General features: G+C 39.4%; 1 long non-coding RNA gene across 1 annotated transcript in view; it reads left to right on the forward strand.

The window, feature by feature from the left end:
• LOC108493725 overlaps window positions 1-27,787 on the forward strand; it is a 60,415-nt gene that overhangs the window by 15,727 nt on the left and 16,901 nt on the right. Inside the window, exons 2-3 of the long non-coding RNA XR_001873570.1 lie at window positions 13,546-13,665; window positions 23,947-24,154. This is a non-coding gene — a long non-coding RNA (uncharacterized LOC108493725). The remainder of the gene's footprint in view (window positions 1-13,545; window positions 13,666-23,946; window positions 24,155-27,787) is intronic.

Here is a 27,787-nt window from a genome sequence, read left to right on the forward strand (position 1 = left end):
TGGGGTGGGTGCTGTGGTGACGAAGGATTCAGTCAAAGTGGAGTTACTGAACTCCTTCTTTGCTTCAGTCTTTACTGCTGAGGCCAGCCCTCAGGAATCCCAGACTCTGGAGGCAAGAGAGAAAGTCTGGAGAAAGAAAAACTTTCCCTTGGTTGAGTGGGATTGGATTAGAGATCATTTAGGCAAACTTGACATCCACAAATCCATGGACCCCGATGGGATGCACTCATGAGTGCTGAGGAAGGTGGCAGATGTTATTGCTAACTCCTCTCCACAGTCATGGAGAATAGGGGAGGTGCCTGAGACTGGGCCACTCTCCAAGGCCATGGAGAACAGGAGAGATGCTCAAGGACTGGAGGAAAGCCAATGTCACTCCACTCTTCAAAAATGGCAAGAAGGAGGAGCCAGGTCAAGGGAGGTGATCCTGCCCTTCTACTCAGTTCCAGTGAGGCTGCATGTGGAGTTCTGTGTCCACATCTGGGCTCCTCTGGTCAAGAAAGACAAGGAAATACTGGAGCAGGTCCAGTGGAGGGCTACAAAGATGATCAGGAAACTGGAATGTCAATCTTAGGAGGAAAGACTGAGGGAGCCTCTTTAGCTTGGAGAAGAGATGAGGGGATCTTGTCAATGTACACAAATATCATAAGGGCAGCTGTCAAGAGGATGGGGCCAGACTTTTCAGTGGTATCCAGTGACAGGACAAGGGGCAATGGGCAATAACTGAAACACAGGAAGTTCTATCCAAATATGAGGAAAACTTCTTTACTGTGTGGGTGACAGAGCTCTGGAAAAGGCTACCCAGAGAGGTTGTGGAGTTTCCTTCTCTGCAGGTATTCAAAATTTGTCTGGACATGATCCTGTGCAACTTCCTGTAGGTGAACCTGCTCTAGCAGGAGAGTTGGACTAGATGATCTCCAGAGGTCCCTCCCAACACCAACTGTTCTGTGATTCTGTGTTTTTTGCCTTTCTTTCACAGTAATAATAACCTATGATGAGGTAATGCTTTAAGATCAAGGATGTTGGTATTAATTGACCTGGAAGGAATTTATTCAGCTATTTAGACTGTATAGTGGTTTTGATTTCACTTAGGAGCAGATAAAAGCCCGATTTTCACTAGGAGTGGATAAAAGCCAGATTTCAGCTTTGTTCGGTCAGATTTTTCCCGTTAGAGCAGCACACACTGTCCAGAGTAAAGGAGGAGTTGCTTATTCCTCCCAGGACCTTGTTGTTTCTCTTTGTCCTGTTTTGCCTGGAACAAATGGTAGAACTCTCCTCTCACTGTGTCTAAATTGACGAGATCCATGATGTGTGAGAAATTCAAGGCCTGAGAAGGGACACCAGTCCCAAGGGTGGGACAATTTGGGGTTCACTGGGAATCCGGTACTGCTACTATGCCATGGCTGCATCAGTCCTTTTACCAGGGCTGGTAGGTAAGCAATGGTAGACTGGAGTACAAAATCAGCAATAAAATATGAAAGAGGGACAAAGCCTTTTTTGTGGCAGTTGTGGTTTAATCCTAGCTGGCAACTAAGTATCATGGAGCTGCTTGCTAACTTCCCCCTCTCCCTGGCAAGGTGGGGAAATTGGTAAAAGGTAAAACCTGTAGGTTTTGATAAGAACACTATAACAATTGAAAAATAAGCAAAATATAATAATAGTAATGAAAAGAAGAGAGAGGGGAATAAAATGATCCTCATAGGTCCCTTCCAACTCAGAATATTCTGTGATTCTGTAAAATCTGAGAGAAAAAAGTGATGTACAATACAGTTGCTCACCACCCACTGACCAACACCCAGCCCATCCTGCAGCAGCAATCGGCTTCTCCTGGCCAGCTCCCCCAGTTTGTATAATGGGCATAGTGTTCTATGGTATGGAATATCCCTTTGCCCAGTTTGCTTCATCTGTCCCAGCCATGCTCCCTCCCAGCTTCTTGTGCAGCTCCTCACTGGCAGGGCATGGAAAACTGAAAAGTCCTTGGCTTCTGGTAAGCACCGCTCAGAAGCAGCAAAAACATTTGTGTTATCAGCATTATTCTCATACTGAATCCAAAACACAGCTCTGTACCAGCTACCAGGAAGAAAATTAAATTCATGCCAGCTGAAACCAGAACAGTAATTATAATGTTCTACTGAAGCTGGACAGAGAAGAGTATAAAAAAGGTGGGCTGGAATCTAGCTCACTGTGTTTTCCCATCTCTGCCGTCATTCATTTTTGCAGTTTAATTGTGATTCTGTATCACTGGGTTACATAAACCAAATATTACTTAAATGCTTGACTTCAGAAAGTTCAATACAATCCATTCCATTCAAAACAGTAAGAAACTTCCCTGCAAGCTTATAAAACAGTTCTCTTATTGATCTGAGGCACTTGTTTTATTGATACTAAGTTGGTACTTTTTAATGTGCTTCTGAATTTATTTGGAGCATTTGACTGTGCCAAGCTCTGCAAAATTGGAGGAAATGTAATTCAGTATCTGTACAGTATAGAATTTCTTGTCTGTGCTGTGAATGTTGGCACAGATGGATACTGGATTAGGTGAACACTGCTGATCTCAGAGTATTTGGGGTGTTTTTTCTTGCACACATGAAGAAAAATCTCATGAACTTCTTTGCTTGATATCATTCTGGAATAAATCCACTTTAATAAATAATGTTAAACTACTAAGGTGTGCTACTGATATGGCTGCATTTTATTACCTGCTTCATGTAAACCATGAATGGCAGAGAGAATCAGTTAAGTGTTTTTAGTTTCAGATGCAAGAAGTGTGATGCAATCCACTACAGGGTTTATGCACTTATGCACAGAGCATATTTTTTAGCTACTGTACTTTGAAACCTGTGCCAGACATCTATGCAGCCAGACAGTAAACAAAGGAAATGATACCTTAGGCCAGGAACCTTCAACAGCGCAGAGGGTTTTCCTCAGAGATTGTGAACGGGAAGCGTAGCATATGTAAAGTCACAAAGGTTAGTAGGCCAACCAAGAGCAGCACTGTGCCTGTGAGCTGCATGTATGGGGTCTGAGGTCAGTGGGAGTTTTGTAACTAATTTCAAAAGAGGTAGGACTGCCCCAAGTGTTTTGACAGCAGTTTGATTGCATTGGTATCAACCAAATTACTACAGAATTGGTCAAGGATGTACAAGGTGAATTCCATCTGCTGTCGAAGAAGGTTGTGAAATTTTATATGTATTGCTCAATTAAAAAAGTATTTTGCTCTGACTGTCAAAGACTCCATGAACATTTTGCCTTAATCTATGTAAAAGTGCTTTCTAACTGAACCACTTTGAATGCAGATTCCACTTCAAGATAAAGAATTCTAATTGCAGTGAATATTAACTGCAGACACTTCCAGATCCCAAAATGGGATTTTGCAATTTAAAGTTGTGATATGTGACTTATATGTTTCTGGAAATTCTGTAAAATTGAAAAGATTGAAGTATTTGGTATTTTGATTTTTTTTTTCCCCAAAGCCAAATGTAGGGTTAAAAGCTAAACTTGAAACAATTTGGTCTGGCTGCAAAATTCATTGTAGACTTTAAGGAGGATTGAAGAACTATTTCACATTCTTCAGTTGCAAGTGAATATTACAATGAAATAAAAATAATTCTGGAAATGGAATATTAAGCATAAAGTGTATTCATTGAAAGCAAGACTGCTGAAGTATGATAATACTACTGCTGATTTAGGTTTGGTTTTTGAGGTGTGGAGATTTTTTATTTAGTTAGTTTTGAGGTGATTTATTTTTGATCTACTTGTAATAATGATTATTATGACATGAGTACAGTAATATAGTGGCTAGCTAATGACAGTCTTCTGCACCATCAAAATCAATTTGTGATACCTCCTGAGAAATGTAGTTTTAGGTCTTTTCTCCTCAAGATAATGAAAAGTTCTCATGGTGTCAAAAGTTACTTTTTTGTGTGTCAGTATGATGGAGAAATTTGGAGAGTGTTTAGAGCTCTTGGCTTCTTTCTTTGGAATATCCGAACACTGGCTCTACTGAAGCAGGAAAACTAATGTTCTTTGGGTGATAGAATGGAGACTGAGTAGCAGAAGACACTGAATTGCAGAGCAGTCAGATAGGAGGAAAACTACAAGATGGGATTTCTTCCTGTGGATATTTGTAGTCCAGAAGGTTCAATCTCTGAATCTCATCCAATATCTGAGGACACTGACAGGAAGTCTGATGAAGGGTTTGTACCAGTGATATGCTGTCTGGGAAAACAAATATTACCAAGAACTGGTCCTTGTATTTCAGTGGTGGTTATGCAGAAAGAATGCTCAGACCTGTAACTGACATATTTAAAGGTATTAATCATACTGATATTGCCCCGTCTTCTCTTTTCTCCCTGTATAATATCATTTTCTGAAAAGTAAAGAAAATAATAATCATGGCTCTATCTTCCTGCTTCACTGAGTAGGAGTGTGCTATAGTCCAAAGACTGCTGCAGTGCAGTACAGAGTACAGAGGAACCAAGTTTACAATCTAATCTTGATCTACTAGCTCTTTTCTAATATAGAAAAGGAAAAGAATTTTTTGCTTTAGATTTATCCTCCGATATGAACTCTGAGCAGAGTTTTGTGTTTGAGTTTCTGCATTTTCTTCAGGTGTGTTCAAGGAGTCTACAACACATCCACAACCTGCAGCAGTAAATAGCTGGATGAGACCTGTTAAATCCAAGAATTGGGTTTTGTCAGAAATATAGAAGTTCATATTATGCTCGGGACGAGAGAGGTGGTTAACCTCCCCAAGATTTTGACAGCTGCATGGGAGCAACTGACTCTCATTATATGAAGAAGAGATTTGCACTTCAAGGGCTGCATTTGCTCCCTCCACTGCAAGCTAATGGCCAAAATTATTTTGCCAAGTTGAGAGCAGAGTTAGTCCTGAATCTGCAGCTTCCCTGCACTTTATATACAATGGGTTATATGGTGGTCATATGTGTGGGTTGTAGAAGGATGATTAAGGATTTTTAAACAGAATATAAATAACAGAAAATTAAGGGCCCATTGACTCTTTACAGGAGGCCTATTTAGCTAATACTAACAAAGCTTTTTTTCCCATTTTAACTGCCATGCGTTCAAGTTTTTTTTAGCTGCTTTTGTTGTAATTCAGTCTGACTTTCTCTCAGCCGTTGCTCTTTGCCTTTATGATCTGTTTTCCTTCCATCCAGAGTTTCCTTTTCTATGCTTTTCTCAAGCAGATTCCTTCCATCCACTACAAGAATGGGTACTCAAATCAATTGTTGATTGAAATCCTGGTTCCCCGGGTGTTTCTCTCTACTGCCTTTAGTAGTGTCAGGATTCAAGATACATTTGTTTTTCTTTCTTGCCATTACACAAATAGTGCTCCCCAGTAGGACTTTGAAGTTCATATTGTATTCATTAATAAGATTTTAAATCTTTTCAAGACAGTCCCTCCTAGCTCTTCTCCACCAGCAGGATATGTAACCCATTGCATATGAATTGGTTCCGGGAGTGGGGCCAGGGAGCAAGGGAATGGGGCTGGGCCAGGAAGCAGGAATAACTGCATCCCTAAGCGTAGGAAAAGGGATGTCTGGGTCCTAGCTTGTGAGGGTTGAGGAGGTGAGGAGCGCAGTCATCTGTGCTGAGCATGGGTACATCAGCTTCTTAAAGAGCTGGCAGCAGTAGCAGTGAGTGGGATCTGCTAAGACCCTCAGAAGCTCACAACTGGTGAACCAGCTGTGATTTCAGAGGTTGGTTTGACCGAACCGGGATGAACTGTTTCCAGCACAGTTTTGGCTACCCACAACCTCTGTTGGCTTAGTCCTGTATTTCTGATGCCAGTGCATTGCTTAATGATGTCAGCGGGTGTTTTTGGGTTTGCAAGGAATGCAGGAATGGGATCTCTGAAAAACAGAATCTGTATGTAGAAATGTTCTAAACCAGAAAGATGTTTTGCAGAAACTTGCCTTAAGAATTTTAGCAAGAAAGCTGAGCTCCTTCAGGCTCTTTGCTATTGCTTTTATGAATTATCCTTGCAAGTAGCTCACATTCTTCCAAGCTGTCTTTAGACACTTTCGTGAAATGCTTCTGAGGGCAAATAATTCAGGAAAATATTTCTGACCAGTGTACACTAATTGCCTGGATACCACCGAAGTTTGCAAGACTTCAGAAGCTTAAGTACTTTCCTGAATTATGCCTTGTCAGATCATCACAGATATTCCAGTGGATCCCGTGGAGATGATAACATCTCTCAAGTGTTGAAGATTTTAACTTTACTTGATTTTTGTCCTAGAATTGAACAGTGTGCTATTGTGCCTATGCAGGCCTTTGCTGGGCTTGATGTTTTCATTCATTATTTAAGTGGAATGGAGTCACCACACTTGTTTCTTCCAAGGGTATTTCCTACCAAAGCCAGTAGTATGGATGTCTGTAACGTATTTGGGGATTCCTTATTAAGTGTCTGACATGCTTAATAAATTCACCATGTTTATCAGTTATAAGTATCCCCTGGTAACGTTAGGATGACAGCTTCTGAAACATATCAGCTAGCTAGATGTTAGTTTTTATACTCAAGATGTACTGGACACCCAAGACTTCCTGCTGTACCAGTGTGTCGAATCAATTACTGTGTAGCTAGCCTTCAGCCACTGCTGTGTGTTGGTTTTTGTCAGCCTGTGACAACCCCAACTGTGTTGGGATTTTCTTACCTTCTGACAGAAATGTCATTGGCCTTTTCTGACCTTGCCTTGTGGTCACTCATGAGATTTTGAAAGGTCTTTTGGAATTAATTGGCTTCTCCCTTGGTACGATAATATTGCAGGATACTACTTCCTGGATTTTCCTGCTAGAACATAACAGTTTTTACAGTGGTAAAGTTTTAAATAGAGAAATAGAGTTTGAAATACTTGGCATCAGGATAGAGGTTTTTGCATATATTGGTCAGTGTGACTTACTAAACCCCTAAAAAGAGTGGCTTGTGCAAGAAACTGCATATTCCCTAGTAAATCATAGAAATGTAGGAATGGGAGGGAGCTCAGGCGACCAGTCCATCTCTCTGTTTTGTGGCTGAGCCAAGGACTGTTTTTGACAGTGATTTGTCTAACTTTTCCATAATGGACTCTTGTGATGAGGATTCCATGACAAGCCTCGGCGAGCTGTTCCAGTGTATGGCTGCTTTTGTTAGTTATTTTGTCCCAATAGCTAACAAATCTTCTTTTACCACATGGTAAGCGGAACTATTCTTCTAACCTTGCTGAACCTGAAGAACAGTTGATCACTGTCATATTTATAACAGCATCTTGCATATTTGAAGACTTATGTCTTTCCTCAGCCTCTTTTCTAGACTAAACAAACTCAAATCTTTCAGCTTTTCTTCCTAGATCATATATTCCAACCCAGTGTGTGTGGGTTTTTTTGGTTGCTCTTCTCTGGACTCTTCAGATTGTCTGCATGAATCTTTAAGCATATAGTTCAAAACTGGACTGTATTTTTGATTTTAGGTATCATTAATGTCAAAAGGTGTGAACTAGTTACCTCTCATAAAACACGGTATTTGCAAGAGAATCATACTCCTAACTTAGTTTGCACCTAGTTTATCAAAGATTTTTCTACATTTCTGTAGCTAACTTGCTTTTCTCTACTTTGTAATTGTGCATTTGATTTTCTTGCAGAAGTGCAGAACTTGTCTTTTTATTTCATTCCACCAATTTCACAGCCAATGATTAACTGACAACCCTTTTGACCTGTCCTGTGGATGTTTTTCTATTCTTCGCAGTCAGATGCCCTGCAAATTTAGTGTACCTTAGTATTCCAACATTCTGCTTCTAGCTGGACTTCAGTCAATCCTTTCAAAAAAAACCAACAATATTAGTATTCATCCAAGAATCATATAGTAATGTGTTTTGAAGAACTTTCTTCTACTGGTTTACTAATGAAAGCACTGAAGGCATATTGTGCAGCTTGTGCCACAGTCTTTCTAAACTTAATATCCTATTTTCTGTTTCTCCCTTAAGCTGTGGACTATAAACATGGAACAAAATAGAAAGGTCTGACATGATGTATTTTTCATCTCCATTAGGAAGGTTGGCCAGAATACTACCTGTGTTCCTGTTTCCTCAGCCCTTCCCTAGAGCCAATAGCCACTCTGGTTGGTCTGGTCTGAGTCACACCTGACAGTTTTATTAGTGCTCATGAACAGCACTGGGCAACGACTGGATCGCTAGCTGAAGCTTGGCACTATGTCTGTAATATCATGGATTTGGGCTTCTGGCAGGCAGGCAGCTGACACCCTAGGGCACTGGTATGACAATGGATGCCTCTGTTCATCTCAGAAATAATTGTAACAGAAAAAAAATAATCTTGCTGTGATAGTCATCAACAAAGCAGAAAAAAAAATAAAAAGAAAACATAACAATTTGCCTAGTGTCTGGTGTGTTTAATAACAGGTTTCCCAACACTGAAATGGTCACTCTTTGCTTCCCAAATTATTTAAGAGCAATAAATATACTCATCAGCTGACTTGTTCTCCAGCGGCTTTTAGAAAGTTTTTAAAGGGCTGCTTTATTTCCCCCCCCCTTCAATCCTGGCAAATGCACAAATATCTAACTGAACTCACATTACTTAAATAGAAACTAATAGAAGAGATGACTGTACAAGCAGTTCAGGACCTGATCACAAATATGCACTAAGCTGCTGGTTCTCCTGGGGTGAAATTCACCTAGAACAGAGGCAAGAATTGCACCTTCTTAGCTCAGAAAAGGTAACTATTCTTCTTGTATTTTAGTCAATCCAGCTGTAGAGTGAAGTGGAAAGGCAGAAGAGGAATCTCAAGAGTGTTGGCCTGATAGCTAGAGAGTTATTTATAGCCAAAGAGAATAATCATAAAATAAGATAAAAATATTTTGGTTTTATACTGTTATCCTAAAGTGAATCACCATCTCTGAACCAATAAATAATGGAGAGAAGTGTTTAAAAAGGAAAAAAATATTAATGAAAACATGATTTTATTTTTGTCTCTTCTGGAAGAGTGCTGTGCCAGGTGCAGTAGTAAACATATCTCCTTTGAATCACTGGAAATGAAAAACGGGCGTATATTTGAGCTTAGGTTGTTCATATGGGTTTATAACTGTTTTGGATCTTTTGAGCACTCAGGAAAATCCAGCCCACAGATTTTTAAACTATGATTCTGGCTACAGAGGCACTACACATTCTTTTTCTGTTTTTAATAAGTCTTTCTCTTTGTGCAACAAATCCTTCTAAAAAATTGTACCAGCAGCGCTAACCAATGGGTAGCAGCTAGAGGCTGAGGGGAGAGGAATTGCTTTGGCTGGACAGAGACTAAGGGATCTGTACACCCAAATTTCTATTGTTTTTAATAGGAATTTGGCTTCAAAAATCATAGCTCTCATATGTATTCAGTGTCTAAGAACTGGAGGTCTCTAACTATGCATTCCTATCTTGTTGGATCCAATCCCCCACTTTCTGGTACACACACCAGGGGAGGCAGGTATGTCATTGCACACATCCTCTGCAAGACTCCTCACTTGTCAGGTGCACATTGCTGTTTTTCTGGTCGAGAGAACCTACCATCTGCTGGCTGGAGCTTATAGCTGAAGGAAGGAGGAACCCATGCCCCACCAGGAGTGCAGAGGTTACTTAATAATCTTAAGAAGGTTTACTATGTTATAATGTGGATTAGTTTTTCCCGTTATTTCAGTGGCTTTTCAGAAGATTAGGGGAGACTTTATGAAAATGCAGGACACTTGTGCACTCTACCTGTATTACATACACTCTGGCATACTGTCATTCTGATTCTCCCATGCAAATAACCAAAGGAAATGGAAAAATAATTTAAAAAAAGTCCTTTAATAGCAACTGAAATTAAATATGTCATTTCAGTTCAAATGGAAAACCTGAACCTGGAAGCTTAAGTATATGACAAGGGGATGCTTATTGATTTTCTGAAGACCTTTATGATTACTGGGAACTCTGTGATTTAGGATTATTTACAAGAGGGCTAAGTATTACTGGTACTTTTTTGTAGTCAGTTCATCAATAACTGATGAATAAGGCTTATAAGTAAAGAGTGTAACATGGTAGGGTGGTTGCAAGTGAAGGGAACTTTTGCAATCGTGTTTCCATTTCCACTACCTTTTCAAGAGACTCTTTAATTTGTGCTGAAGAGAACTAGCTATACAGGGACAGCATTCATTACTACGTATGCTGATGAAAAAAATTGCAAAGGAGTAGATTCCTGAGCAGAACTTCAGTGACGGTGCAGTTAGATAAACACATGTTGACTGTAAGTTTGTTAATGTTGAGCATGTCAGAAAAATGAGAAACTCTGAAACCTTGATCAAGGCATCAAGACAATGGGACACATAATTTTGACACAGGAAGCATTATGGATTGTATGAGGCTGGCTGTACTCCAGAATTAGCTCCAGACTGAATTTTAATTCCATTCTATATCTTCCTTAATATTAGAAACCCAAGTAGTGAGTGGTTATTACTCTGAACTGTATTACGTGCACTGTTTAAGCACGCTGAGTACTGTACATGATTGTGACTTTATTTTTAAGTACACTTCTCTTTTATGTGTTTTTGCTTAGAATGGCTCTGTAGGTTAATGTTGTACTCAACCCGTACACACAGTGCACGTGGTTCTAGAGGGAAGTCACATTATCTGCCAGTGCTGAGCATAAAGAAGAGGGGAAGTGCTCTCCAAACTATATGAAGAGAATGTATCAACAGGCGTAATATTTTTACTTTCCTGTCCATTATGGCTGCTGCTTTTGTTCCAAGAAAATAAGTGATCATTGCAGACAAGGTGATGGCTGAAATTCTCCATCTCTTCCCATACATAGGCAGCTTTCTGGCAGAATAGCACAATTAGTTTTGCAGGCAACTAAACCCCCATAAATAATGGTCTAGATTAATTTTATCTGAATTTTATCTGAATGCCTCTTTAACACTTAGGATGTCACTAGGTGTCACTGACATTCACTGCTTTCCCATCTACCTTCTCTCCCCCTATGCCAATTCTTTCTGGGCTAGTTTCTGCTAGTAAAACATCTACAGAACTTATCACTCTTGTTTCTGAGTCTGTGCCACCTGCCTGTGTCCTGACCACATCAATCCCTGGCTCTGCAGCCCACAGCTTGAAACTGAGACAAATGTGTTCTCATCCCCTTTCTTTTCTGTCTCACTTGTGGTTACAGAAAAAAAAGCGTATAAAGAATATGTACAATTTCATCAGAAAAAGGTCTGTTTTGTGATGTTGAATCAAACATTCCTTAGAGTTCTTACCTTTCAGTCAGGAGATGTTGAGATTTTTTCACCTGTTTCGGTGGACGAAAGGACCTTTTACCCATGAGAATGCTGTAACACTATTCAGTGTTAGGGTTTTTGTACTTGGTGCCCTCCTACTGATATTCCCGCTGTATTTTCCCTATGCAGTATGCAGAGGGTAAAAAAAAGAATGATTTCTAGAAAATCTGTTTTAGGACACTTACTACAGAGGAAGGAGAGGTAGGCTTCTGTCCCTTGAGACTAATAGACATCTAGAAAGTGGAAGGGTATTTTTTAAAAAGGAAGAAAATAAAAAGGTGTGTATGTATGGATGATGGGCAGGACAGTGGGAACTTGCTGTGGCATCTCGGTGACTGACATTCTTCTGGAAGATGTAGGTTAAACGTCTGTCACCACAGGAAAAACAGAAAACCAAGGCTGAGACTGATGAATGTCCTGGTGTTTGAGTTACAGAGTACAGTTTCCAAAATAGTTTGTAAGTTTGTATCTGTGTTTGTGTGTTTGCGTGTTTGCATGTGTGTGTGTGTGTGTGTGTATGTGTGTGTGTGTGTGTGTGTGTGTGTGTGCAATCTTATACTGCACTTGCCTTTGTGTTTCCCACTGGCTAGCTTAAGCAGCTTCCTGCTTAGTTTGCTGGTGTCTGTGTATCCCATTTCAGTGTGCCTAGAGGCCTCTGACTGATTTATGTGTTGCTGTGAGCTTGAGACAGCTAATGTGGTTATCACCTCTAGCTGTTTACCCCACCCTAAAGTGTTAAGTAACTCCAGTGGTTCAGCAGCTGGTTTATGAACAGCTCAAATATCAGTGCAGGGGGAGGTGAGGGGGACACTTGGGCACAGTAACCTCATCATCTGTCTGGGGCTGAGCCATTTCTTCTTGTCCATTCAAGCTAGTTCCCCTTGCATGGCACAGACCAGGTATAAAGTAGAGTTTCTGTGGCCCGGTCCCCTTTTGAATTTAGCTTAGATGCACAAGAAATGTATTTTATAGTGCTGAATGTAGCCTTTCTAGTACAGTCTTCTCAACTAAATGCCTAAACTCTGTGCATAATGAGGAGCCTCATTTGACAAATGCTAAATTGGGAAGCACTTTGAAGGCTAGGGAAGCCCTTTCTGACTATACCTGGAAGTGGTTACCTTAGGAATGTCACTTGTAAAGGAAGACATCAGAGACTGGGATTCAGTTAGGTAATTATGCCTCTGCTTCTGGACCAGTTTTTTAGACTCTTATAACTCTAACTGGAGAAATGGACACTCTTTTAGAATAAGCAGCATCTCTGGAAAATGACTAAGTAGGCCAAGTGAAGTGTGTCTGGAAGAGACCCATTTGCCTGTTATGAGCCTCAGGTGCAGACCCCCAAAGTGAGATGAGATGGATCTCTGCTACGAGAACTGGAACTGAGCTTGGCAGAAGCTTATCTGGAGATTCAGTGGGTCGAAATGTCTGTTTGGATAGTCCTTTCTATCCAGGCACAGTTTCTTTGTCTATCCAGGGCTTCACAGCTTGCACCTTTGAGAAAGACATAATGTTTCTGAGTGCTGGGATTACTTGCAGCAGCATGGGTTTGCCTTTCTGAAGTGCATCAGGGGAGGTGGAGGAGGGCAGCTTTCCTGCTCTGTGGCACGGGAGAGGTGTAGGGTCTGTCCTGAGCGTTTGCACCTGCTGAGCCTCTTCTGTCTCCCTTTGCTTTGACGCACACAATCAGATATTAGGGGCATTAGGACATGGCCACTGCACTGCTCCCTGGATTTCCTTTTCCCCTCCACATTTTAAGTACTGTTCAATATGAAGTGCACTCTGGTCTGACTGGGAATCCTAACCTGTTTGTTCATGGCCCATTTTTGCAGCTGCCTCCAGCTCATACAGAAAAAGGCACAGTTCCTCTTAGACACCCAAATAAAAGTTTATTTCTCCAAAAGCTCACCTACTCCTCAGTGGTTTTTCGTGGTGTGTATGTAGAGTCACTTGGCTTAGGGTTCTCAGCTCAGCATTATGATTCAGAGAGAGAAAAGAAACTTTTGGTAGACATGTCAACAGTATCACTTGTTCTGGGTTTCTGGGAGATGTCTAGCTGATATAAACTGTGAAAACAAATCTCTGTGAAAAGCTGTTTTAAATTAGAGAATTTACCCAGTTGAGGGAAAACTGAAGTTTCCGTTTTCTGTCCAGGCTAGAATTACAAAGGTAGATGCATACAAATACTTTTTTCCTTGAATTTTTTTGTCTAGTTATTTTCCATTTGTTTCTCTTTTTTTTTTTTTGTTTGCAGTCCCCATGCTTATATAACAGCACTCAAGAGGAAACTACTAACAAGCCCATCTGATGGTTCGTGCCAGCTGTTTTAGTGGAGGCATGCTGGATGCAACTGAGCTCCACCTTCTTTGTCGAGGTATATTATACAAGTGACACCATAATATATGGTTCAGTCAGAATGATAGCTACTTAACCTCTTGGTACACTTTTCATTAATTTTTCCTTGGATCAGTTATTGTGTTTTGTCTGTCACAGAACTGGGTTGAAAACTGCTCTGGGCATGGAATGTGTCATTCATTTAAACAACATCAAGGCACACTGTTCATGTTTAATTATTACTTTAATGCAAGTGCTAAACTGTTTTCAGTCACATCTAACAAACATGTTTTCTGGGACTGGTTGCTGGCTGACCTCAAGTAAGGGCATGTTAGGTTAAGCCTTGAAATGCTGCATCAAGCTGTCATCTCAAATAGAAGTCAGCTCATTCATCCTCCCGTGAACTATCATTTAGATGAACCAATGGAAGCAGGATATATTAACTGCCCACCAGAAAGGACATTGCAGTATGCTGATGAGAAAATTCTAGAGTAATACTATTGATGATGTTTAAAAACATCTGTTCAAAATGTTGCAGTAGCTAAGCTAGCAACACTGTGTGGTAGATGAAAGCCACCTGTTGATGCAGTCTTTAAAAACAATATATAAATATTTCTGTTGGTGCTGTTGCATCAGTTCTTTTTCAGGATATCTATTATGGCATGACACTTTTATTTGGAAATGGTCAGGATATTTATAGGCCCAGTTCCAGCAGACCATGATCTTGCTTTCAGTTGCTCAAAAAACCAGTTTGATGCAACATTTAGAAGTGAATGTCATGCTAAGTTAATGACTGAGAGAAAAAAAATCTAAGTAGACTTTTTTCAGGACAAGGTGTTTGTAGAAAGCAAGGTCTAAGCTGTGTGTATCTGGGAGATCACTGGAAAGGATTAAGGACAGAAAACACCACGATACCTGATGTCTTGTTAAGGGTAGGATTTGCTGGGTTTTGAAGTATTCCAAATACATTACATTCTGAGCAATAAATTTTGAGACATCCACAATCACTTCATAGGGCTGATGCATTCCAAATTTAAACTAAGTCAGAAGGTACATCCACTTTAATTGATCTTCCTTTCACCCTGGATCTCATCATTACTCTATATTAGCAGTTGACTAATATAATGACAGCACTTACATAAAGATGCACATCTACTTAAAACTTCCTACAGACACGATCCTAAGGCCTGAGAGTCTTGTTTAGTTCTAAGTAACATCTGTTGGGAAAATCCATCATATCTGCCAGTGGATTTGTTTTGACATCTGAGACCAAACTTTTCCAAGTTCTCCTTTTTCTTTTCTTCTTTCCTGCCAATCTTTCCTGTTTTTCCACTGAACTGATGCTCATCACTATCCTTTCTTCCTGCTGGTGGCAGTGGGAGCAGCCAGCAGGGCTTGGCTTGACAAGTACCAAATGAAGTTTATATGTGCCAGGAATGTGTACCCATGTTAGTGACAGCCACTAGCTTACCAGTTATTGTACAGGGATCTTTTGAAAAAGGACTTGCAAGTGGGAATGACTGTGAAATCAGTTGTCTTTTGCTGCCCTTAATGTAGAACCATTAAGAGTTTTAAAATTTCAGCTTAACTTTTGAGTTTGAAGAAAGCTTTCTTTGTAAATTTCCTGGCCCAGACTGCTCTTGCTTCATGCTCTTGCCACGGTACTCTGTTGGTTTGTCCTGGTTCGAAGGAATAAATCCTGTTTTAAATTTCCTTGCTTTCTTACAATAAAGGGCTCTGGAGGAAAGTAAATCTTTTAATCCTCCCAGCAATAACCTGACATGACCTTCTAAACACACTATTAACTAAAAAATATTAGCAATATTTTGTAGCTGTCTTAAGAAAAGCTTACAATAGAGATGGACAAAATACTTAGAAGAATAATTATACTTGGATCTGAAGAAATTAGTATCCACAACACAATTACACGTTTAAAAAGAGCTAAATGTTAAAAACTATTTAAAAAGCCATGCAGTGGGGTATTGTTCAGTAGCACTGGCAGAATACAGCCAGTTTTCTGCATGGTCTTTCTAGGCTTCTGATTTCCTGACTGCCTTAGTACAAATTATTTGCCCTCTCTATGTTCTTTAGTTACTCCAATCTGTTTTTCCTTTCCTTCATAACTGCTCCACTTTCAGAAGATGTTCAGAGCTTCTTTTGAATATGCTCAATATGGGATACTTTTGGAAGATCCGCAGGAGGAGGCAGTTTTCTGCAAATCTGGTCTCTGCTATGTCAGTAGGCTGCCAACAATTGCACACAGCTTAAATGTCAAATAGGTGTTTTCTAAAAAAATTGTATAGCATTGTTCTGGTATAAGTACATTAACCTAACTTGTTCGGAAAGAAACTTATGGCACTAAATCATCACAAAGGTAACAACTTAAAATTAGGTATCCAGCACTCTACTCTGACTGGGGTCAAAGAGAGATAACATAGCGTGGGATGCATAGGAGAGAAATTCAGGGAAATGTCAGTAGGAGAAGCTAGAGAAAAGAAATTCAAGCTTGTTTTCTGTCTCTTGGATTAAAATACCTAAATTCAGAGATAAAATAGAGATTTGGAGGTAGAAGTTTGTTTTCTACTTTATGCACCTCATGTGGTCATTTTGGTATGCAGCAGGTAGCACTTGTGCATTCCCTCATGAAAATGCTTGTTAAATCCTGCTGCCTTTAGTCCATCATTCTCCATTACGATTTTCCATCAAATATCTGATCTAAACCTAGTGAAGTCAGTGAGAGTCTTTCAACCGCATCAAGCACAAACTGCACAAAATAACGGCTAGACCCATGGAAAGACATGAGAGATATGATGCCCCAAAGGGGATGTACACAGGTACCCTCTGCTGCTGTGCACCAGCTGGTTGCCTCAGAGCCGATAATAACTATGTTCACTCTCTGGAGAGAAGAGTACTCCAAGGGTGGAGTTCCCACTTCAAATTCAGATTTGAACCCTGATAAGCAGATCCAATTGAAGCGTATGCTCAGTGTCAAGTTCTCCTTCTGCTGTGAGAACATTTTTGGGTCAAGAAGTATAACACAGAATAGGTTAGGTTGGAAAGGACCACTAGAGGTCATCTTATCCAACCTTCTTACTCAGGCAGGGTCCCCTGCAGCCCATTACTCAGGATTGTGTCAAGACAGCTTTTGAATATCTCCAGAGAAGGAGACTCCACAACTTCTGCGGGCAACCTGCTCCAGTGCTCAGTCACCCTCACAGTAAAGAAGTTCTTCCTCATGTTGGGGGGAACTTGCTGTGTGTCAGTTTCTGCCTGTTGCCTCTTGTCTTATTGATCAACACCACTGAGAAGAGCCTGGCTCCATTCTCTTATACAGTATGGAGACGTGTAATGGCAGGAGAATTGTGGCAGGAATGGTCAGGTATGAATTACCTGTGTCTTTGGCGTCCCAGTTTTGCAGCCCAGTCCCTCTCTCATGGCAGAAAGAACCACTGGCACTGTGGAGGCTGGAGCAGCAGCTCCACTGACTATCCTGCTGGCTCTAACAGAGCACATCCCTATTGTGGCAGGCAAGGTAGCTGTAGTATCCCTGATCACAACTGGGATTAGCACTATTCTGTTTGCCAGGGTGGCCCCTATTCCCTCAGGCTTGCCATGGGCTTGTTCTCTTGCAGGCAAATCCTGAGTGCAAGCAGGATTTTTTTGATGGCTGGGGCCTTCTTCAGTGCCTAGCTGGCAGTGAGTGTGCTTTCTCTTCTCCTGCACGGGTTCGAAATACCCTCTCCACTGAGTGTTTTCAGCCACAGCAGGTACAGTCATGTAGCTCTACTCCTTGGAGAGTACCTTACTGAACACGCTAAGAGGTCATTTAGAGGAAAGTGTGTCAGGGAAGCTTCTCTGCCCCACTGACATTAACTTTGCAAAGACCTATGGGGTCTTACTCTCCGAATTATTCCTTCTTCGCCCTAGTAGACACCCTGTGCATGAGCCTCACAGGTTGCTACTGCAGGGAGGAGATTGTGATAACTGTCAGATATGTCCTTTACACATTCTTGTTTAATTAAAATAATATTCCATTAGTTTTAAGTTCTTTGAACAGCCTTCTTCATTCAGTTCCAAGTCCTCCAGCAGCCATCACTTTGCCCAAAAAGCTTTCTGCTTTTCTTTGAGTGTCAAACTGCTGTCTTCACTAGTCTCTGCAGACCCATCTCTGCACTGTCTTCTTGTGTTACTGCATGGTTTTTTCTTCTGAAAAGAAGTAGTTCTTATAACAAGCAAGTCCAGTTCCTGCTTCTGCATTTGACTCTGGGGAAGATCCCTCAGGCTGCACCGCCCAGCTCCTCCTCCAACCTTGTCATGCTGATTCGTGCTTTAGCCTGTAGCTTCTATTGTATTTATTGCTAAACAAAAGGAGTGTTTTTTTGCTCCCTCATTTCGAATGAGTAGAAGATAGTTATGTTCACCAGCTTCCCCAAGCTTTGTGGCTGCCCGCTGATAGACGGCTTGCTTGCTGAGCACCACCTCATCTCCAGGAAGGTAGTGTGCAAGGAGCCTAATGGTCTGACAAATTCAGTAATTTTGCCCAAGTCCATATGGATCTTATGTTATTCATGGCTTCTGATGAACTGCATATTCCTCACTGATTTAGTGGTTGGCTTGTGATGTTTTTCGATGAGTCAAATCTCTGTAATAGTGACCGTACATCCATGTATGTGGTAAATGTGAAAGAAAACAGATGTCTATAAAAGTCACTGAGTCTGATTTGGAATGATGAACAGTATTATGATTAATCATAGCTTTACAGCTAATGTGTAGTATTTTTACAGGATAGGGTGGAAATTGCTTGTTTCACACCTGTATGACTTCTATCTTAATATTTGAATTCAGCCACACAAAGTTAAGTACAGGTTATTTATTTGAAGAGTAAAGGTATAATTACTACGGTGTTTTAGAAGTTCTAGTACAGTCTTGCAACCATAAATTCATTCCAACATTGTTTTTTTTTCCTGGCAATATCTACGCTGTGTTTATATGTAAAAAGAAACAAACAGTCGCCAATAACTAACTGTCAGCTAAAATGTGGAGAGAGAGTGTAGCAGTTGTTCCCCCATAGATTTCTTCCAATACAATGAAGATGTATTTAGTGTTATTCTTATAAATTGTCTTATACCAAAGCTGAAACATTTGTTGAACTCTAGATTAAGGACAGAGTCTTAATCCAGATTTAATCAGACACTCTGAAGCACAGAGTTTCAAAATTCCTGAGATCAGAAAGCAAAGAGTTTCGCAAAAATAAGTATCAGCCAAGTCCTATTCCTGTAAGACTGGAGGTTGAATAATGAAAGTGCGGTGGCAGAAAGTAATAGCTGAACACAGAAAAATGAAAGGTCTGACCCTGTGAACTAGCTTTAAGGTCATGAACAGGATCTTACAAAATCAACATAAATTCATTACTGGAAGAAGCTAGAATAAAGTCTTAAATACAGAGCAAGTGTGATGAGTCAGATCTGGTCAAGTGGCGTATATATGCAAGATTCTGAATAAAAATAATCAAATTAACATGCAGTGAAGAGAGAATTTCCATAATGAAGCCTGTAATTTCCTGGAGAGACTTCTCTAGATTGCTAAGTATGGTTTGGACAAGTCATGAGACAAAAGAACTCCTTTTTTTTGGGAGATGGACAGACAGTTTGCAGCGCAGACATATTATTTTGTTGTATTACGTGCTTTGGTGTCATTACTGAAGAACTCTCATACTCTGTAGAACCCTCTTAAGACCTTGTCCTCTGTCTTAAATAAAGGCTATAGAATGTTGTAAATGCAGTAATAAATATTGGGGTTTTTTTTCAGAAGTAAATGGACACTGAGTGTAGGTGTAGATATCTTCCATTTTTTGCACTACTTTTTGAAAGACGGTATTTCTCAGAATAGTGTGAGAAGGCTTGGAACACTGATTTATTCCTGTTGTAAGATCATTCTGCAAATGACTCCAAATTGCAGTAATTTAGAAATTTTGAGGTTCTGTCTATATTTGGATTTGTACATTCGGCAAGCTTTTAATGCAAATATATGAATCTTTGGCAATTACTTTAATTCATGAATAGAAATTTAATTGAACTAAATACATGAATGTACCTTACAGTGCTCAGGCTTTGTGAGACATTTCTGCTAAATCGGCTTATGAATTTCCTTTTGATGAGCTTAATTGTTGACAGATTTTTCAAAAGCCAACAACAGCTTGCTTTGCTAGCTAGTATTCACATGAACTGGATAGTCTTGTGAAGTCCCTTATGCAATTTGCATAATATTATTCTACTGTAAGATGAAATGAAATCCTTTGTAGTGAACCTAACAATGTTAGACATTGTAAAGACATCAATCCAAATAAAATTTAAAAACCAGAAAAATCACCCTCCCAGCTTGTCCTTCAACATCTCAGAATATGCAAAGCTAGAAAAAATAGACTTTTTTTTGCCTCTTTTTTTTTCCCCCAGAGGACTATTTATAAAAAAGGTCCTAAATAATGAGATGTGATCTGTTAATGAGGGTATTATGAAGATACTTTGTTATTTTTTTCAGCAAAGCTGTAACTAGGTTTTTCATCCGAGATCCCTCAAGTCAGAATGCATTACATATGCAAATATATTCATTAAATAGGTTATATTCATTCATACTTGATTCATTAAATCAACAAAACAAATTAGCCATTTTGTCCATCCATGTGAAACATAAATTCTAGAACTTATCTACCCAGAAATTTTTGTGGTTGGTGGTAGTATTTTAGAATTTCTATCTTTGAATTCTATTGTCTGGAAGTAAGAGGAGAATGAAATGTAAACTAAGCAGTAGGATCTGTAATCCATAATGACGGCTGTGGATGTCTGAGTGAAGTGAAGCATATAGAAGCCTTGAAAACAACTGACCCTGTTTTCCTCCAAACATTTCAGAAGAATTCAGGTCCGTTAATAATGCCTTAAAAGTAATAAAGGCTGGGATCTGTGGATTCTAGCTAAATGAGGTCACATCCTACAGTCCTTACTTTGTCTTACTGGAGTAAATTTCCCATTTACTCAGGATGAGATGAGGACTAAGCACTGAGTAAGGGTGGCAGGATGGGAAATGGTTTGTCACCTCTAAGTCTGCGTTTGCAAACTGCTGGAACCACAAATGAGCTCAGTGTTTAGCAAGATGGTGGACGCCAGCATGAAGCTTGGAAGTGCCAATTTTAATTAAAAACTGCATCTTCAAATCAAGTTCCTAGTTAACAACGGGTGGGAAATTCTTCCCACCATGCAAGCTTTCTGAATGCTGTATTGACTGGCAAGATGGGTGCAGCTTCCTCTTCCACAAAAGTCCTCCTACCATCATCTTCCCCTTCACCTCCCCCTACCAGAAGAAAAAGACTACATTGTTTGTGGAATGTCTCCTTGTTCATATCCTGCATCTAGGCCAGAATAGATGGATTTTATTTTGTCCTCCCCATCCCCCTTCCTTCATTGTTAACAATGGAGTGAACACATGAGATTAACATGGCTCTTGACATGGCTCAGTTGTTTGCCATTTGGAAAGTACTGATTCTTCAGTTGTATAATTGTTAAAATAAAAAAGTATAAAAAGACTCAGTCGTTTTCTGTTTATTCCAAAGACAGGGAGAACAGAATAGTAGGGGAGAGATGGGGGAAGCCAACAACAAAAAACAAATTAGTTTAAGAACCAGCATGTTCCCCTTACTTTAAGGAACACAGTAAACATTTCAAAAGTGCATGCCAGCTCATTATCTAACTCAAGTCTTCATTGACTTCATGAAAAACAGCAGCAGTTAAGCAATGTTTGCCAAAAGCAAATTTGGGTACATGCATTGCTAAAAAAATGTGACATCCGCTCTGTACAGGTTCCTTAATCTGCCACACAGGGGCAAATCAACATTTCATCGTTATCGTTTCTCTCTGTTGTTTAGTGCTTTCATGATTGCTCTTCTAGTCTGTTTTGATCATTGTTTATCCAAAACTGTGGTATGACGTATGATTTGAATTCTTAGCCAGAAATGAACCTCTGCAAGTGTTTAAAGATGTAGAGACAATTTCAGTAATATAATCTTGAATGTAATATCTGTTTGTAAGTATCTTTCTCACAAAGTTTATTGTTTAAAAAAGTCTTAAATGGATGTGGGATATTTATGAATTCCTTTTTTAAGATTTAAGATTTAGTTTGTCATTAATTTCACGTATTTTTTAAAATGAATTTTCTTTTTTGGTTCAGGAATAGTACAGGTATCTTTCTTTTTCAGTCAATTTGGTGTGGCACTTGCAGTTTACAGTTACATTGTTGAAACTACTGTGACATAGCATTTGAATATACTCTATATTAAAATATTGCCATTTATTGTGGTAACCAATGATACAGCAAATTTCATTAGTTGTTCCTTATGGATGTTGCCCATTCTTTAGTAAACTAATACCTCTGTCTGTCCAAATATATAAATTTAAAAATATTTTGAATGCTATTGAACTTGGTTTCCTTTGAGAGTAACTCTTACTCAAGAAAAAGGCAAGCATATCTTGAACAATTGTTTTACTAAATAGCTTAAAGAAAAGTTCTGTTTGGAAACCATACAGGCTTCCCCCATAGCCCTCACACTGTCTAATGTGCACCTCTGTCTCCTGTGGGCATTGATTTCTCTCATCTTAAGTCTCTGCCTTTAAAATTATCTGGTCATTTTAATAAGTTTCATTTCTCTCTGGAATCCCCATACCCTTCTGCCATATGTTTAAAATTCAGAGTTGCTGTGCAGTTCTGATCATTATTTATTCTATTCCACATATAGTACATCATACTCTTACCTTTTATGAGCTTGAAAAAATGCTTGTTTACTCGTTCCTTGAATATATAGTTTCTGATTTTTTAGTTTTTATTTTTAAAACACAGAAATCCTTTGATTCAGAATTTCTTAATGAAATGAGGATTTCTGCAGAAAATAATGCCACTTTCTTATGTTTTTGAGACATTTATCTCATTTTCCCTTGAGGAAAGAGAAAACAGCTGGTGAAATTAGGATTTCAAAATGGAAAAAAAATAAACACCCATTTGACATTTTATCAAAAGCTGGAAAATGCTAGTGAAGTTTATCTTCACTAATTTTCCCCTTCTTCAAAAATTCCCATTGTTATTCTCGAATTTGTAAATCTTCATGAGAACCAGGTGACAGAATGCAGATCAGATAATTATTTTTTTTTTCTGCGGGGGAGATGTGTTTATTTTTTTTTTAGGTAGTTATGTCCAAACCAGAGTATATCAATATGTTCCAATATTTATTTCAGGCTTTTCTTTGTTGTTAAGCAAAGATTACTTCACTCCCATGGTGTGGTTACTTCAGTCAATGCAGTACAATCTGGAAAGGACATTGACATGGAAAATCAAAGTATCACACACTTTGAAAGGAGTTTTTAAACAACATTAGGAAGGACATCAGCATTGTCAGTTGAAACAACTGAACCTTAGCTATTAGTGTTGATCAGGGAAATGCCAGAGGAAGAGCATAAGGGGACCAATATATGCGTGTACCAAACATTTCAGCAACTTTTTCTTGACAGCAGCCAGCAGAAGGTGCTCATGGAGAAGCATAGGAAAAAGGGCAAGGACAGTGATTCTTCCAGCTTCTGACAGTCAGCAGTTTTGAGACTCCCTGTGCTGAAGTTGCATCTTAAGCATTGTTTTTGTGAACCACTGAGTTCAGAAGCAACAATAGGAACAATGGATCACTGTTCAGCATCAGTGGCAACTGCACTTAGAAATAAGTAACATTGCCACTTCAAAATGCTTGACACAGACAACAGAGACAGAAGAGCCAGGAAATTATGGTGGTGCTAAAGCCACACCCATGGCCAGGGGCAACATCTCACAGCTCCTCCAAGTTGTGAACTCCTTGGGAGCTGAGAATCCCCACCATGCAGAGAGGTAGGAGCCAAGCTTACCATTATATAATGCAGCAACTTCGGCCCATGTGGCATCTTAATGGGACATGATGTCTTATTCTTCAATGTAAGGGTTCCTGCCTGTGGGTTCCTGCTGAGATATTTGCTTGGTGAGAGTTGACTGACTTTGCCTCATACCAATACATGATGCCACCAGTCAGCTGATCTCTTGTGGTTGAGGCAGACTTCCACATTCTCTCAGAGTTACTGTCTCTTTCTGTAGTTCCTGCTTGGGCATCTGCCTCATGTAGGATGTAAGCAACCCCATGTTGTTTCCTCTGGCAGCTCTCTTTGGGGCCTGTCAGCAGGGCTCCCAAATAAGTAGCTCTGTGCAAGTCTTCCTGCACAATGCTTGTCCTAACATGTGATCACCTGTGTGTTTCTTTCCACAGCAAAACCTTTGGAAAATGTCACAGCCTGAAGAATATTGGGCATTTAAAATCTGGCTCCAAATTTCCTCATGAACCAATCTGCTGCTCTGCACCTGTAGAAGGGGACAGGTGGGTTGCTGCAAAGTAGTCTGCAAACCCCTCCTCAGTGAGCCCCACTGTTAGCCAGTCTCTTGACTCTGCATGAGGCAGCGACTCCTGCTGAGTTCCTGTGAGTATTTTGCGTGCAGCACTTCTCCTTGCAAAGTGGCAACACGCTGGGACACAAAATAGAAGGCCCTGTCCTGGTGTGAGCACTGCACAGAACGGGAGGGCACTTGTGATGGATAGGAACTGAGCTGTATTGGTGTTTCGGGTAGTTCCTGCTGGGTTTGGAGACAGCATGTGTGTGTTTGAAGTTTACTTGGGGATGAAGGGTAATATGCCAACACAGGCTTTTGAACAGTTCCTTGCTGCACAAATAGCCCCATTCATTGCAGCAGACGGCTCTGCATTTTCATCCCTTCCTTGTTTTACTTAATTTTGCTCCCACAAAAATGTTATTGAACTCTGCAGAAATTTTGCTTGGGTGAGGACTGTAGTAAATCATGAAAAAATGTCAGGAGCTGAGACCAGATAAGAATGAAAATTGTAGCAGTGTCCTCAGCATTAACAATTGAAACCGGTTTTTGCATGTCACCTGTCTCCCTTTTCCTCACATTGGATTGTTGTAAATGGCAGGCCTTGTTTCCTTTTGCAGTATGATTATTTTTACTGCATCCCTTATCTTTGTCTCTTGGAAAGAGCAAATAAAAACAAAGCTTTGCTTCACATTTTTGCTTGAAGATAAATTGGAACATTTTAACAGAGTAACTTTAAATGACTGTTTACTTTTGCAGTGATCAGGGCCAGTACTCAGGGCCAGTACTCAGGACTACAGCTGCATGGGTAAACTCCCATGCTCCTTTATAACCATTCAGGGGTCAATGTTTCTGAAAGTGTGAGAAGGATGGCATTGATGCAAATAAGTGGGTATGCTGCCCACCTTGCCTGTGAGAACTGCAAGACTGAAAATACGACTGATGTCGGTCAGTCCCACGGAAACAGCAGGGCACAATCTGTGAATTACACTGATGTACACAGTTATGTGAAGAGAGGTTTTTGTCCTTTTTTTTTGTTTGTTTTCATGGATAAACTTTTACTACCTGCTAAATTTAGACTCTTAGATTCATTTCTGTGAAGCCGGAGCTGAACCACACCCTTCAAATGTGAAAAGCTGTTGCATTAAATCATTGTAATACTCGGAGGGCTCAGTCAAATGAGGACAAGATTGCAGGCAGGTGCAATTTCCTTTTAGAAATAGATAGACAGTGCTTCTGCATTCTGTAATGTGTTGGTTTTAGTCTCTACAAAATACAATTTGCATTCTGTTATAACTAGTAACAAATCACACATCTGGAACAAAGAGGAATGTAGCTGAGCAGTATATTACATTTATCTGCAATCTGTTTCAGATCTCCTGGTTCCTTTCAATTTTAACTCTGCAACAAATGTACTCCCAGTCTTCATTTTTTTTCACTTGTTACAGTGTTTAACAAAGGTCATTGTGACCCAGAGGAAGCTTAAGAGGAAAGTGTTATAGTGGATCTTGGAAACGGATTTTAACTCTGATGACAGTGGGCATGAAGCCAAGCCCAGCTCTCCTGTGTGTATTTAATTTGCACTCTTTATTTTTCCTTATGCCGAGCTGGATTCAATCATGGAGCCAAATCCATGGATGAGGCAGATATCTTCAATAATTAGTACCTCTTTCTTCTCTGATGGCTTTTTTCAAAAGAATACTTTAGATTGTTTACTTTTTCTGTGGTTGAATTGTTGAATTAATAACAAAAATGTAGCCACTGTTGAAAAGAACAGTCTTCCAGTGAATGTCTAAAAATATTTAATTCTGTGCCTAGGAACCACCATTTTGTCAAATCTGGTGACAAACTTTTTTTTTAATGGGGCTTTACCTGCTCAGGTCACTAGATTCAACACCATAATGTTCTTGTTCTTCTATTTTATGATTTCATCTGTTTAGATTTTGCCTGCTGTAAGGCTATCTGATTAGACTGGTGCAAAAGAAATTATTTTTCATGGTTCAGAAATTCCACAGCTATCCTGATTTCCAAAATATTCAGATATAAATAGTTGCTCATATTGTTAAAATTTATTAAAAATTATTTCACAGACATTTGTGCTATGCTTCGTACTATCTTTTGCAACAATAGAGAACTGACCCATAAGGTAGGCATGTATGTATCTAGCCAGATTTATAGCTACTGGTGCTTCCGAGTACAAAATACTCAGAAGGTTCGTTTCTAAGAAATTAGAACTTTGGTGAATCACATAGTTTAGAAAAGGTTTTCCAAGTTTTTTTTAAAGGGCAGTGTCCATGTCTTGCATGTTTTTTTCAAGTGCGGAGTTTTTCCTGGCTCCATGAAACAGCTTGGTGCTGTGTTTATCAAGTTGTTTGTGCTTAGATTTTATTAATTTATGTATTACCATACTATGGCATTGATTATGATTTCTGTTTCCTCTGGGCAAGCCATAACCTGCAGTGCCTGAGAATTATGTGTTCCAAAACATGGCATACAATAACTATATTGTGTCCAGTGAAAAATGTTCATTTTTGAAATATAACCAATTTTCTGCCTTTTCTCCAACTGCAGTCAGAGCACTTTCTCTATTCTTCTGCATTGTTCCTGTAGAGAAGGAATGTTTGGGAGAGGGATTGGCACTCAGATATACTTAATACATTCAGTTTTTTTTCCTGTGCCCATGTGGTGTAAGTATTCTGCATTTCTATGTTCTTTTATATTTGCAAATATATATATAGGGGTTATTGATTTTTTCCATGAGTGCTATAAATAATACCTAAGGCTTTATATCTATGCAATCTCAAAAGACAAGATCTAAAAAGTCAAACCTGCAAGCTCAGAGAAGCTTAGCTGATAATAAGACAGATTTATTGCGGGTTTTTTTAATGAAGGTAGGAGTTACTGTTGAAAATAAAAGTCCTTCAGTGACTGTGTAGCTCAAAGTACTTAATTTTGTTCTAAATGTAAATATTCTTGTTTTACTTCGAAGTGCATGTACATCTTCCTGCATAGGAAATACACTTAGTGCTATTATTGACATTGCCTTGTAGTGATATTTCAAACTGAAATTGTAGAATTCCAGGTCTTTGTGATGATGATAATCTTCCTACTCATGCAGTTAGTTCTGATAATTATTGTCGATGGAATATCATTCAGTCAATGGAAGACCAAAATCCTTTTAAAAACACATTAATCACATTAAAATTTTTTTACCGATGCTGTTCATAACAGTTACAGGACATATGTATCAAATTACACTATATCAGTAATATTTTTTTCAGTATGGTTCCATTTCCTACCTCCCTCCTACCATTTTGACTTGTTTTGGGCTAAAAAAACAACTGTTGCTTACAATCAAAGTAAGAAAATGCAGTATTCATAGTTTCAGTATGGCATGAGTAATGAACAGTACATTTCCTGTTGTTCTGTGATTAGTTTGTAATAAAGTATATTACAGATGTAGCTCTAACATTGTCTCCAGTTAAAGAAAAAAAACTCTATCAAGCCCTTTATTTGCCAGAATCACACTGAGTAAAAGTTTAACTATTGTGTCAAGGCTATCTTCTCAACAACACAACAGGCAAACTGGAGCGAATTAGAGAACAAAGTACAAATGTGTTTGCAACCACCATTTCCATAAGATAATTCACATTTCACTATGTACTTATGGAATACCATTGTGACACTTGGTTGATGTACACATGCTGAGTAGATAAGTAGGTTGT

Source organism: Lepidothrix coronata, unplaced genomic scaffold (assembly GCF_001604755.1).
Source record: "Lepidothrix coronata isolate B3197 unplaced genomic scaffold, Lepidothrix_coronata-1.0 Scaffold19, whole genome shotgun sequence".
Classification (NCBI taxonomy): Eukaryota; Metazoa; Chordata; class Aves; order Passeriformes; family Pipridae; genus Lepidothrix; species Lepidothrix coronata.